This window comes from Carcharhinus amblyrhynchos, chromosome 7, assembly GCF_965287045.1.
Source record: "Carcharhinus amblyrhynchos chromosome 7, sCarAmb.v2.hapA, whole genome shotgun sequence".
In the NCBI taxonomy this organism is placed as follows: domain Eukaryota; kingdom Metazoa; phylum Chordata; class Chondrichthyes; order Carcharhiniformes; family Carcharhinidae; genus Carcharhinus; species Carcharhinus amblyrhynchos.
In genome coordinates, this window is record NC_137330.1 from 41,840,147 (window position 1) to 41,855,648 (window position 15,502).

Genomic DNA, 15,502 nt, shown 5'->3' on the forward strand with positions numbered 1-15,502 from the left:
CCACTCACACAAAGATTAAACAGAGATGAGGGGGGCAAAGAAAAAACAATTAAAATGAATGATCATCTCAGTTGCTTCTTCATAGCAGGTTGGAAGTTTCTAAGATAAGTTGACGCTTTAGTTAAAGTATAGGTCATGTACAGCAGAGAATTTTCAGTAAGCTGCAAAGCCTCTTGCAGTTGACTTTCCAGGAGATTGATTTTTAGGTGAATTTGAAGTTGGAACATGTTGGGGAGAGTTCATCTCACACCTGCAAGATATGATTACCTCAGTAACTTTACTGATGTGTAGTAGCTTCTTGCTATTTTAAGAGCAAGTAAAAATATGGCAGTCTCACCATGTGACCTGTTACAATTGTCATGTGAGTACCTTTAAGAAAGTTTTAAAAAAAACATGCAACTTATAGCTTCAGGGATATCATGGGGGGTGGAGCGAAGCTGTGGCAGTCAGGTAATAGGTCTTTCAGTTTCATTTGTGGCAGTCAGGTGATAGGGATTCTTTCCTTTGGGCTTTTTGTTTTGTTTTGGGCAGTGTGTTTGGAAGCAGTTTAGCAACAAGAAGCAGTCTCTCGCCCTGTTTCTTCCTCTTTCTTTGGTTCAACCTTAAAGAAGCTGTATTTTGGGAAAACAGATTTGACTACAACCTCTTCTGAGTTTCTTCGCAAGTGATTTTCAGCATTCAACCCAGGAGGCGGTATTCCTGTGTTCATTTGGGAAGTTTTTTGTATTGGATGTTGGCTTTTGTTGGAACACATTAGAGATATTTTCTTAAGAGTCATACATTATTGTGGTTGTTGTGTTTCTTGTTTGTAATTGTTGAAAGGTTTTGTTAATTGTCTTATTGTACATGTCAACAATATTCTTAATTAAACTTTATTTTTGATAGAAAGCTCCTTGTGGGTCAGTTGAATCATACCTGAAGTGAAACCTTTCATGCTCATCCTAGCCAAATTCAACATAAAACATTGTAGGTCAGGCAAGCTTCATAGAACACCTTAAAGTATCCAACCTGATCTGTAACACAAGTCTGAAGTCCTTCTCCAAATGAGGTGAGTGTCCACATTGATTATACATCCTGCGTGATTTTCAGACCTTGAGGTTTTTTTTCAAAAACTTCATTTATGGATGTATGTGTTGTTGGCTAGGCCAACATTTATTACCTGCCCCTAATTGTTCTTGAGAACTTGAGACATCTTTGTATCTGAATGACTCACAATTTGAAATTACACTTCTCAAATTGTTTTAGGAAAAGACATTAGTTTGTAAAATTCCTTTTCTTCCCTCTTGAGACAAGGGAGTGTTTTAATCCACAAAAGAATTCAGGTGATCCTTAGACGGCCATATTTTTAATAGCCGTTTGTGATTTTTTAATATAAAGAATCGATTGGAAGTTCATCATATACTGGAACATGACATGCCTCCACTACATAATTTTAAATAAAGGAACCTATGATGAATTTGTTTTACATAACTTGCTTCTTGAACTTTTAACACAGTTACAGTCTCTTTTAAAATCCCCAGGAATGTATTATCTAATTACAAAGTTCTGGAACTGGTGACTCAACCAGACATTTGATTTCTAATGCAATAAGCAGTTAAGGAAAATTCAAAATCAATACTGACTCCTCAGAAGGCAGTTTTCACCAGAATGGACTCTGTTTTGAAATTTGTAATGTTAAATTATTCTGACTGTTTTTCTGTGTTGCCTGCAAAGATCCTAACTAATCCTTTCATGGCTGCTTTTGTAATTCACGAATTTGATTAATTCTGATCCAGTGATGATTTATATTTCTGCGGTAATAGTGTTAAGCATATTGTTTTTCGACCTGTAAGGTATCTGGATTCTCCCCATGCATCCTACTGTCCATGACATTGGAAATTGAATCGATGGATTCAGTTGGATTTAAGTTTTGAGCCTAATCCTGTCACATTTCTGGTTAATTATATGGCAGCTGCACTTCATTTGTGGCTTTTGTAAGTGTGGTTCGCCATAAGTGGTATGACCTTCCCCTTTTCTGTTACCTTGACAGGGGGTTGGTCCCCAATCTGCCCCATGCTGAAATGGTGAATTTTAAGATTGCATCACAAATGCAAGGCAGCTTGGGCAGGGTTCAGTACCTGGAACTGATGTGAATGTTGGGTTCCCAATGCCATATTCAAAATCCAGCCCCTTATCTCTATTTCTCTCTCCATGTATGGTGCCTAATCTTTTGAGTATTTCCAGCATTTTCTCTTTATAGTTAAAATACAGTTCATAATTTGTTGTTGTATTTGGAATTTGCTTGGAGAACAGTAAGACTTCAATGCAATGCTAGAAGTTTGGCCTTTTCGGCAAACATATAGAAATATTCTCACGTATTGAAAAATGGTGAAGTCGATTGAACATTGAATATTATCTTTACGTCTAAATAATTTTCTAGTGATTATTTCCTGATGTTTTCAAAAATTATTTTTATGTGCTGATTTAAAAATGTTTTCAGTTACTCATTACTAGCCAAAAATATGTTTTAAACCTGAATAGATTCTGGTTTACTTGCCAAAAGCTCTGAAGCCCATTAGTAATCACTGAAAATTAATCAGGAATAAAGAAAAATGCACCATTTTGTAAGCAAAGAACTTGGGCAGTGAGATAAGGAAGAACTTTTGACAAAGAACCAAATGTAGTGGGAAAGCAGGGAATGAAGTAATTAGAATTTGAGATTAAAAATAAATATATTAGCTTAACTAACAAAGTGGTGACTTGCTTTACCTTTGTTGGCAAAAATGTAGTCATGATGTAGAGATGCCGGTGTTGGACTGGGGTAAACACAGTAAGAAGTCTCACAACACCAGTAACCTGGTGTTGTGAGACTTCTTACAGCAAAAATGTAAGCCAGAGACCAGTTCATGACTGAATTTTTCTACTATGTGTAAGTTAAGGTGCTATGTTTCCTAGAAATCTGATGGAAATTAGCTGCTGTCGCAAGCTCTAATGTCATCTATGCCCTCGTCTACCTAATAAAAAGTTTTCTATGCTGTACCATCCAGCGGCAAAAAACTAGTTATAATAGACAGAAATGGCCGCTAGCAGCAGCGACCACTGTGCTCAAATTTCTGATATGTGTACCCGGTGAACAAAATTTTGTGTCAGTGGGGCAATTTGTAAAATTATAATTTGATTCACTTCTTAACTACTGTTCCTTCTGTTTTATTGTGGTCAAGATCAGGGAAGGTCATGATGGAAAATAAATGCATTCACTTTTGGCAATTAGTTCCATCATCAAGCATTCTGTATCAGTTATAATAGGTTCAGGTGAAAAATAAAGCCTATCCTCACGTCCACATTCTGTGTATTTAAAATCCATGATTACTTCACTTATTGCATTCCTTTAAGTTTGCACATGATTTTTTTCTTATTGTCAGTTATTAAGTACATGACTTTGTACAGTTCTCAGACCAGCACTTCTGCAGTCCAGCTAATTACTGTCTCTTTATTTTATCCTGCAACTAAAGCAATAGGGTAAGAATAAAAAAAATTAAAATCATAAGTCTTGGAAATGCTGAACAGTTATTTAGTTATTTAGCTGGTGAATAAGGAATATTTCAATTAATTCCAAAACAACATTGTTTATTTCATATTTATTGAAAATCTACAATTTAGCTAGAACTGAACATTGATTGCCAATATTAACTGTATGTATATAAAGCATGACATACACTATTAGAACTAAATGAAACTCTCCACATTAACTTTAAAATGCAACTAACTGTTCAGCGCAACCCTTTTTTAAAAATAGCAACATATTGAAAGGCAAGGCCATAATACACTGTTGTAATTACAAGTTAAAGTGAGTGTGGATCCCAGGTAAGCGTGACAGTGGTGAAATTTTAGTTCACGCACTCAAACGTTAAATTCAAATTCCATTTCTGCCTTGCACATACATTTTCTTGAAGTGGTTTCTTTAGATTATATTTCTATATAAACATTTCTCCATATGTAAATTGAATAATTTTGTTACTGTGTGGCAGAGACAAAATTCAGGATGTATAAATAATTACCTGAATTTTGTAGGCAGTGGCTAATGAATGGCAGTATTTATTTATTACTCTTAGACTTATCAGCTACAACTGTGAGTTTTTGCACTGTGACTTGAGATAATTAGATTGTCAAAATAATAGTGTCCTCTAAAAGGGATTTGGGGGGGGTGGGGAACGACTGTGAACAGTACAAACAATGGCATCTCTCAATAATTGATCAGATTGAAAAGTCAGTACTGAAAGAATCTAAGCCAAGAAATTTAAATTAGAACATTTAATGCCAAATTATGTACTGAAAATGGAAGAAGGGAAATAGATGAATTAAAAAGAAGAGATAAAAGAGACAGAGAGGAAATGTGAAGAAGAAAAGTAATTTAATTTTTAAATATCCAACAATACCTAAAATCTGAAATAACACCTGCCCAGGCTTTTAAAAGTTAATTTTCTGTGTGGGAGCATATTTGGTAGAAACCAAAACCAATAAACATTCACTTGCACTTGAATGGATAAACCTTAACTTTTTTTGGCATGCTCAGTGCATACTTATCCCATAATTATTACAAATTCATGCACTCCTGTACATTTGAATTTCAACTCGATATGAGTTATTGGTCTAGTGTGGCTTCTAGAGGAGCAGATCATCCCAAAAGTGACTGCTTTATTTTCATGTTTAATTGCAGAAGTGCAGATAGCAGATGTATCTACACCTTAATAATGGTGAGCCTCTCCTTATATCTATTGCAAAGTCTGAGACATTACCTTTTCCTTCAATCATGGCAGTAAGGACTCTGTTATGTGTACTGTTAAAACTGTCACTGGTACATGCATGTATTGTCACTCATTATTTCCCATCTTAAATGAATTTCTTTTATAGACTAATATAAATATTTTAACACTCCCAAACTAATTAACAGCACTATAAAAATAATTACAAATGTCCAAAGAAATTGACCTGAGAAAACAGTTTAGAGGAAATTTACATTCTTTGTTTCAGATTTTCTTCCCTTGTCTCCTTGTCTTGATCTCTGCCATACAAATTCTTGACCTGGGAGAATCTAAATGCAATGGGCCACAGACTTCTCCATGAATAGCATCAAAACTGGTTTGTGATTGACTGATAAGAACTGTGGTTCTAGTTAGCCTGAAAATGATCTCACACTCTCGATTAAGGCCTATGGATTGATGTAAAAATCAACCTCAAAGATTTCACCATCTTGATAGAAAGCAAATATTCTGCTGCTTCTTCTATCACATTAGCATGAGAATGCAATTAGGAAAGACAATCACTTAAGTACGAATAACACAACTTTATAAATTCTTGCATAATATTAACAAATTAAATATTTGCAATACTCAATGTTCAACTACACAGTTCTAAACAGCACACTTATGTCATCTTAAATATGGATGTAGGTGTTTAGTTTTGATCCTTTTGGACAAACCAATCCTTATAGGACCAGAACATGTTTTAAGTGGTTCAATTCTCAGCAATCCATTTGACAAATATGGCCCTAAACAAGAGATAGGAAATAAGTAAGTTAGGGTGTAAAATTCCATACAATATACACTAAGGCCCACATTTTCTTCCAAATTGGCAAAGGCTGAAATTGGGTGGGAAAAGTGGTGTTGAAGCCCTAATGGCAATGACAGCTTTCTCTGCCATATGGTGTGGCATTTAGAAAATAAACTTGAAGTCACGGGTTCCACAATGTATTGCTGGTGGTAGCCTCTGTTTCGCCATATTTGCCAGCAGCTCAGATACCCAGTGAACTGGGCTCCAATTTTAAAGGTCACCCCAGCACACAATAAGCACACTGGGGAGACTAAACACAGAGTGGGTGACCGCTTTGCTGAACGCTTTTCATCAGTCCGCAAATTTGACCCCAACCTTCCTGTTGCATACCATTTTAACTCAATAGCTAGAACTCTACCATCTCATCTGCCACAGAATCGGAGGGTGAGATTCCGACAATGGAAATGTCTGTTGACCTCGGACTGGAATTTCTGGTCTCGCCTAACTGAGGCTGTAAAATCCTGTCTATAACCTTGCTAACAACACCAGGTTTTAGTCCAACCTATTTATTTGATAATATACTCACAAGCTTTCGGGGTTAGCCCCTTCGTCAGGTGAATGGAGAGTTCTGGCCTCAGACAGAGCATATAAAGCACAGACAGTTTAGAGATTACTGATTAGAATGCAAATCCTTACACCTAACCTGCTGTTCAAGACCTTAAGTGGCTGATAATGTGAGTGGAAGGAGCACTGATCACAGTTTAAAGAGGTGTGTATTGTCTCCAGACAGTACAGTAAGTGAGGTTTTGCAAACCCAGGCAAGTCACGGGGGTTACAGATAGTGCGACATGAACCCAAGATCCCTGTTGAGACCGTCCTCATGTGTGCGGAACTTGGCTATCAGTCTCTGTTCAGTGACTCTGCGCTGTCGTGTGTCGTGAAGGCCGCCTTGGAGAATGCTTACCCGAAGGTCAGAGGCTGAATGCCCGTGACCACTGAAGTGTTCACCAACAGGAAGGGAACAGTCTTGCCTGGTGACTGTCGAGCGATGTTCATTCATCCGTTGTCGTAGCGTCTGCATGGTCTCCCCAATGTACCATGCAAGTCGCTGAACAGAGACTGATAGCCAAGTTCTGCACACATGAGGACGGTCTCAACAGGGATCTTGGGTTCATGTCGCACTATCTGTAACCCCCGTGACTTGCCTGGGTTTGCAAAACCTCACTTACTGTACTGTCTGGAGACAATACACATCTCTTTAAACTGTGATCAGTGCTCCTACCACTCACATTATCAGCCACTTCAGGTCTTGAACAGCAGGTTAGGTGTAAGGATTCGCATTCTAATCAGTAATCTCTAAACTGTCTGTGCTTTATATGCTCTGTCTGAGGCCAGAACTCTCCATTCACCTGACGAAGGGGCTAACCCCGAAAGCTTGTGAGTATATTATCAAATAAATAGGTTGGACTAAAACCTGGTGTTGTCAGACTTTTTACTGTGTTTACGCCAGTCCAACACCGGCATACCCACATTATAACCTTGCTCTCATGCATACATGTCCGTCTTTGGCCTACTGCAATGCTCCAGTGAAGCTCAGCAAAGGCTGAAGGAGCAACATCTCATTTTCTGGCTGGGCACATTGCTGCCCTTGGGACTCAAACATTGAGTTCGGCAGCATTGGATTGTGATCTTTCTCCTCCATCCTAAACACTTTTCTTAAAATGACATATGCATATATTGGGCCCTATTTTACCAATGTGGTTCTAAGTGCTGGGTGGACTTGAAACTGGGAGTATTTAAGATCCGACTTTTAGACCTATTCTGAGATGCCCCCATACGCACTCTACCTGCAAGTCCAAATTTTGCTGCAGAAGCCTGTGGGTGGGGCTTAATGCACCCGAAACCTTGCAGCTCGAATCAGAGCCTCCAACTGCACATGCACAAAAAAAGATAGAATACTGCTTCCCTGCTACATCGTTCCCGAACCAGATAATGACTCCCCCAGCCCTCACAGACACTGCCCCACCCCATAACTGACCCCCTTATCCCCCTATACCCCAGCCATCCAGATCTATCATGGGCCCCTCCCCTCTTTTCCCTCCACCAATCACATGCAGAGTTGGAGTGGATTCTCCTTTTGCGCCACTGATCGCATGTAGATTGGCAGCAGACCCCCTTTCACCCCCACTGATCTCAAGCAGATCGGCAGCAGACTCCCTTTTCACCCCCATGATCTCAAACAGGAAGCCGTCGGACACTCGGCCCTTACCTCATTAACTGGAGCGCTTGAATCAGACTTATATGGAGTGTGTCTTTTTCGCGCTGATTCTGGATGAACAAACGCAGTAGTAAAGGGGAAAAAATTGGTAAAGTTGGGCATGCAGTCCATTAAGTCAATTTAAATGCATGCATTTAAATGGCCGTCATGCCCATTTCAGGCACGGTCCTGATCGTGGCCATTTTCGAGCCTCGATAAAGGGGGAACCAGCATGGAGACGGGTGCAGATCATGCTACTCGTCTCATGCCAGACTCTACAAAGTTTTCACGCCCAAAAATGGGCGCAACATGATGATAAAATCGGCCTCATTGTTTCAATTTAACACCCCCCCTCCCCGTTCCCACACTAGGCCTTGTCTTTAAGAACAAAAGTTGTGAATTTTGTTGCAATCTCTCAGATATAATTACATATCTAACATGTTCTCCCTCCCTTCAGTTCTGACGAAAAGTAAAAAGGACTCAAAATTATAATTTTGCTTGCTCTCCTTACAGATACTGCCAGACCGGCCAAGCTTTTCCAGCATTTTCTGTTCTGGTTTCAGATTCCAGCATCCACACTATTTTGCTTCTTTTAGTGTTTAATTCATCAGCACTTCAATTCCAGGAATGCCTTCTTTGAAGAAGTACTGCTTTTCTCTTCGACAGGATTTCCACTTGTCTCTTTTATCATGTTCGCCTTCATTGCTTTCCATTTTCCTCATTGTCTTTGACAAAGTGTTGACCAAAATTTACTTCCATAGCCACATTTCCTTCCTCAGTGAATGTCTTTGATTTACCCCATGTGGATTCCAACTAAGTTCCATCCCTCATGTTTCAAATCTGCCCATGATTACAGGTAATTCCAGGATATACAATGCTCTTAGGACTACTATTCTTGCTACATTCAGAGATCCACACTCAGTGCTATGTGCCACCATGTGTACACACTTGACCTCTCTCTCCAGCAGCACTGACTCATCCTCTCAAAGCTATCTTTGTCCCCAGTTCCACTTTATTCCTTGACTCAACCAATGTCTTAACAGGAAGCTTTTTTTACTTCTGGTAAGGAACACAAGCTCCAACTACTTAAGAATACCAATGTTCTCCACACCTTAGTGCCTCTCTGACCCCATTCCTTCTTATAAACTCAGCCCTTGCCATGTATTCACCATTCCCTCTGATCTTTTCCACTCTGATGCTGAACTTTTTGTGCTCAACCCCATCAATGAATTGCAGGCTCGGCACAATGCTGAATTCTTCTTCCAATGTCTCTGTCTACGTGCTCACTTCTTTGAACAGAGACTTTCCATATTCGATCATGTTCCGGAAATCGATCCTTTCACCCACCTCCAGTATTCTCCCTCTGTCTGGACTCTACCCTCTGGCCTCTAACCTGTCCTTGAATTTTCATTCAGAACTGTCAGCACAGTAACAGCCATCTCAGTTTCTCTGCTCCTCTCATCCACTCTAACTTGTATTCCTTTAAACTTGCAGAGGCAGTGCACCAACTCTCAGACACTTCCTCCTACCTATTCCTGGACAATGACCTCACCACTTCAAACCATTGCTTCTAAGCTGGTCACTGACATCATTGCCTCTGATGATCTTCCCTCTACAGCCTCTAACCTCATTGTTTCCCAAACCCCACAGCCCGATTCTAGCTACATCCCAAAATCCACAAATAGGACTGCCCTGATCGACCATCGTATCAGTCTGTTCCTTCCTGCAGAACTCAATTTTTCCTGTTTTGGCTCCATCCTCTCTCCCCCGTCCAATCTCTTCCCACCTACATTTGTGATTCATCTGATACACTCTGAGATATCAACAATTTCCAGTTCTCTGGCCCTAAGCGCCTTCTCTTCACTATGGATCATCATCCCCCACCATGCAGGTCTCAGGGCTATCTGCTTCTTCCTTGAGAAGAGGTCCAATGAATCCACATCTACCACCACTTTCCTCTGCCTGAGCTTGTTCTATCACTAAATAATTTCTTTTTAACTTGTCTCACTTCCTGTATGGCTATGGGTACCTGCATGGGCCCATTATACCTGTTCTTTTATGGATTATATGGAATATCCTTGTTCCAGCTCTACTCCTGTTCCTGCAAAATTTTCCATTACATTGATGACTGTATTGGTCCCACTCCATGCTCTCAATTGGACCCTGAAAAATTTATCAGTTTTGATTCCAATTTCCACCTTTCTTTCACCTTCATATGGTTCATCTCTATGGTTCACTGGGCAGCACAGTAGCACAGTGATTAGCACTGCTGCTTCACAGCTCCAGGGACCTGGGTTCAATTCCTGGGTCATTGTCTGTGTGGAATTTGCACTTTCTCTTTGCATCTGCAAGCGTTTCCTCCGGGTGCTTGTGTTTCTTCCCAGTCCAAAGATGTGTGGGTTAGGTTGATTGGCCATGCTAAAACTGCCCCCAGTAAACTGAGATGCGTAGGTTAGAGGGATTTGTGGATAAATGTGTAGGGATGTAGGGGTAGGGCCTGGGTGGGATTGTGCTCGGTGCAGACTTGATGGGCCGAATGGCCTCTTTCTGTGCCTTGGTGTTTCCATGTTTCTAGTTCCTGTTATTCCCTTGATTGCACTGGTTCCATTTCCAGTAATAGACTGACCAGCAATATTCATTACAAACACACTGACTCCTACAGCTACATTGACTATAACTCCTCACACCTCATTTCCTGTGAGGACTCCATTACAGTCTCCCATTTTTCCACCTCTGTCACATTTGTTCTGAGGATGTCACTTTTGAAAATGGTTCCCCCACCCAGCTGTGGATGACAGGGCTCGCAACTAGGTTCATTTCCCACACCTTACCACTTCCCTGCCCCTCCTAGGACCATGATAAGGTCCCCCTTGTCCTCACTTCCCATCCCATTATCTCTGCATTCAAAGGATCATCCTCCACAATTTCTGCCAACAACAACACAATGCCACCATTAAACAACATCTTCACCTCACTGAAGACTGTGCCGGGGGAAATGCTAAGGATGAACCGTAATGAGAGCTTCATGGGAATGGGGAGGATTCATTTATCCATGGAGGTGAGGGGAGGGTAAGCAGATGTGGGAGCTGGGGAAGCTGGTGATGGGTATTTGGGGAGAGTTCGGGAATGCTGGCTCTGATCGCATAGGGGGGGTGGGGGGGGGGGGGGGGGAGGCAGGGGAGCCTGTGACCTCTGTGATGAGGTGGGGTTGGGAGATAATTTTTCCCTCTGATGAGGGTGCCCTTTAAAAATAGTGCCCCAACCTCAAAGCAGCTGAGCTTTGCCAGCATGTTTAAATTTCATCCCTCAACATATCGGTGTGGAACACACCCCCTCCCCTGCCGCTTTTTTGACAAAGTGCCATAAAATCTAGAGAGCAAGCCCAGCTGTTTCTCTAGAAAGAAACATGCCAATTTTTAGTCAAATCATGACACTGTTATTTTTTGGTAAGATTGTGCCCAGAATATATATGGCATAGAAAGCCATTCAGCCCATCATGCCTATGCCGGCCAAAAGAGAGTCATCCTAACCCACTCTTCAGCTTTTAGTCACTTATGCTATGGTACAGCACTTGAAGTGCATATCCAAGCACTTTTTAAATGCAAGGAGGTTTCTGCTTCTATCAATCTTTCAGGCACTTGGTTTCATTTCCCCTTTGAAAACCACAATTTTTGAAAAAAAATCACAGGCTGTCAATTAGGCTTAGACTCCGTCAACATTGCAGTCAAAATCAGAGGTACTTGAGATTCATTGAATCATGAAGGAAAATGAAAATAAACACAGGTGGCTGGAGAATGAAATCATTTCCAAAGCATAGAAATCCACTGAGCTGTCAATGGAATCTTTTTCAAAACACTGCATATTGAATTTGAGGTCAAAGGGTTCCATTAGAATGGAGAATTCAACTTGCTAGGAAGCCTCAGAACCATCAAATCAAAGCTGTGTGCATACACTGGGGTTGAGAGCGCAGTTGTGCAAACTGGAACGCACCCCGCCCCCCCCCCCCCCCCCCATCACCCCCCAACCAGGTGAAATTGGTATCTCCTCTCTGTTACAAAGCTTCAAAGGGGTCTGCTTGCAACTGCAGCTTCTGATAGGGAGAAAGGAAAATCATCGCTGCAGAATGGAGTGCTGAGATGATTTAAAAGCCTGATCAATCTCTGAACAGTGGGACTGGCTGGTGAGTTCCCTGAGATGAGCTCATCTGTACCTCTCAGGTGTGCAATTCCCACCTGACAAATGCTGCCAATGCACCCCCCTCCCCTCCAGTAAGAAAGACTTGTTTTCCCACCAGATGGCATTTAGCCTCAAAATGGGAGAATTGGGCCCAATGTATTTCAATTTAACAATCAGTTAACAGTTTCAAACATATAAAATGCCTCACTGATGTAAAAGGACACGTATTGTATTAATCACGTGAATTGTTACCTGTTTGACTATGCATACTATCATCCACAGTCTTTTCATAGATTGTTTGGAAATTAAATGCTGATGACCAAGTTTTAGCTTCTCTGCACTCATGGTTTCTGTATTCTGTGAAAATTATGAAGCATGTTTCTCATGAAAAAAACCATGAACTAAAAAATGTAGTTTCATTAATTTTCTCTGCAACTATTCAAATTAATTGTCAATTATTACATAAGATGCATTATTAAGCTTCATTTCAGGGAAAAGTATTCAAATACTAGTTTCAAACAGAGAACACCTTGAGGGAAATATTTGAAAATGACAAAATAAAATAGAACCACCTCACTTATTTGGATTAGATATCAGCAGCACCAAAAAATAATTTGCTTTTGTTTTGTACTCCATTTCAACTTTATTGCAAAAGTCCACGGAGATTGTTAATTATTGCAGCTATAAACACATTGAAAAGGCCCAGATTAATTCTTCCCAAAATATCTTCTGGGTAAACAGAATAAGAAGTTATAAATGGGTTTGAGGGATATAGAAATGGTTTATAGCAGAGCAAGGAGAAAGAATACATGAGATAAATAATTCATTCAGGAGTGATACATTTAAAAGGAATTTTAACCCCTAAGAATGGGTGGATTGAGAGTGGAGATTAAAATTTTTGATTTTTAGAGCTGGACCACAAATTAATCCACAATAATGTCCATATCTGGGGTTTAATGGGGTTAAATCTGGATGCCAGCATGAAACCTATTTGCCAGAATCAAGGATTTAATTATTGTATGTGGGTGGAAACTTACTTCCATAATTAATGTCCTTCGCACAGATTAATGAGATCTTTTCAAAGTGTTCTTATTTCCAAATGTTCTTTAATAATCATGGGTTCCCCATTGTTTGGGGAAACCAACCAGGGAAGCAAAGGCTAATTTGAGCAGCCGTTCAGGTGGATATTTAAACTTGTCAGTGTCCCATCTGAATAAAAGCGTACCTATTGCAGCTGGTGCCTCAGTTCCTTCTGACAAAGGTTTAACAGAGACTGCTTGTGCATCTACAGCTGTTTTCAACCTTGCAGGCTTTTAAAGTGATAGCAGGAAAGGAGGTGTCTGGATGTGTCTGACAGCACAACACACAGACCATCACCATCTGCACAGCCATGAACTGCAGTGAAATCAGTGCATTGCAGGAAGGAGGTGAATAGGAGAGAGGCGTACAGCAGGGAGGTGAACAAGGAGTTGCACAGAAAGGTACATAGAAGGAAGGTGAACATGAGGGAAGTAAATTGGGAGCTGCACTGTAAGGGCAGAGGTCATAGGAGATACTACTCTGTTAGTGTTTACAGATGGAGGCTGTTTCCTTTCTGAATAGTGCTTCTGCAGGCTGAAATTCAGGTGGTGATAGATCTCTCTAGTCTGAAAGAAACATTTGCTCACTGACTAGACTTGATGGCTGCACATTACAAGTAGCACTGAAAATGACGACTACCCTTAATATTTTCATCTCCATATCCTTCCGGGATGCTATTAGAAGCATATTCAAAAGGTTGGTTCATTGCACATTAATGCTGAAGGTAGGTCACTAATGAATTGCTTGCCAGGTCAACAATCATATAACTTTCCTCTGATGACTATAACCAAAGTGAGTAAGCAAGTACATCTGTGGCTTGATTTCTATCAGTACAAGGTGCTATTTAATACACACACATGAAATCTGAACACCACTACAGGCATCAGGATTTTTAAAATAAATATATATTAGTCTTTGTTGTCACAGCTGGTGAGTAAACATAGATGAGGATACGTGTCAGTTTCCCTGGGAGTGGTCATGACATCTTTGTTCTAAGGGAGTCCAACATTCCAGAGTATTTTCTCTGAAGAAGCAGATTTAAGGGTTGGCGCTTTGGGATTGGGATACCCCTTCAAATTTGACACAGATAAGGAACTCCAGCAATGAGGTGCAGAGGCATCACAATGAGAGCCATATGATCACCAGGTGTGGAATACCGAAATGTGCTTCAGGTGCCTACATTTTCCTGGAGCCACCCTTCAGTACTCACAAGCTAGGGTGTCCAGTATAATAGCAGTCTTCTGTGCTCTGCATAATATTGGAAGAGGATGAAGGGTGCATCAATCATTGCTGATAAGAATAGAGAAAACAGAGCACCCAACACCAAACTAGCCATTTACAGTGGCTTCTAGGAATGCCCTTATATCCCAAAAGTTCAACTTTGCTGTGTGGTAGCACTCTTATTTCAGATTTACTTAAATCACACTTCAGAGACTCAGGCATGGAATCTAAGCTGACACATCAGTACAGTATTGAGGGAGTGCTCCACTGTCAAAGGTGCCTTCTTTCAGATGAGACATTAAACAAAGGCTCTATCTAATTTCTAAATTGAATGCAAAGATTCCATTGCACTATTTGAAATCCAACAGTTTTATTTGGAATCACAAGCTTGCAGAATACTGCTCCTTCATCAGGTGGGTCAGGAAGAACCATGAAGAAGCAACGTTCTGAAAATTGGTGTTCTGAGACTTTTTACTGTGCCCACCCCAGTCCAATGCCAGCATCTTCACATCATCACCATTTGAAAGAACAGCAGGGGAGTTATCTCCGGTATCTACGGTAGTATTTACTCCATATCAGCTTGACAAAAACAGATTATCTGCTCATTATTCCACTACTGTGTTTCCTACATTCCAACTGTGACTACAGTATAGCTTTATTGGCTGTGAAGTGCATTTGGTGGCCCTGAGATCATGAAAGCCGCTATATAAATGCAAGCTTTGTTTTATTACTGTGAAAAGAGTCATATTGCCAAAGTTTTTAATCGCGAATTCAAAACAAGCCCAAGAATACCAATTTTAAATCACAAAAATATACACCATAGGAGAAAAGGGATGCTGATTGGTTGCTATGTTGATTCTGATTCACCAAGGTATTGCCAAGAAGAAAACAATAACTATAGGCTGTCCAGGCTTCAAGGTAATGCAAAAAATTCTTCAAAGCACCACTTTTATTTGCAGAAAACAGGTCTCTGCATATGGATGCATCTAACAAGTATAAATGACCGATACAAAGCTTCACTGGTTGTCAGTGTAGCTATTAGCATGCTCAGGATTGTTCAGTTAAGTGCTGCCGAATTGCAAAATTATATTTAACAGCAGGCCTTTTCGTGGGGTATTTTGCAAGCTCTCATTCTGGAACTGCCCTTCAGTACTTACCAAGTAGAGTATGATTTGTATTCTGCCTATTAGGCGGAATTTCTTCAGCTAGAGTGTGGTGAATCTGTGGAACTCTTTGCTG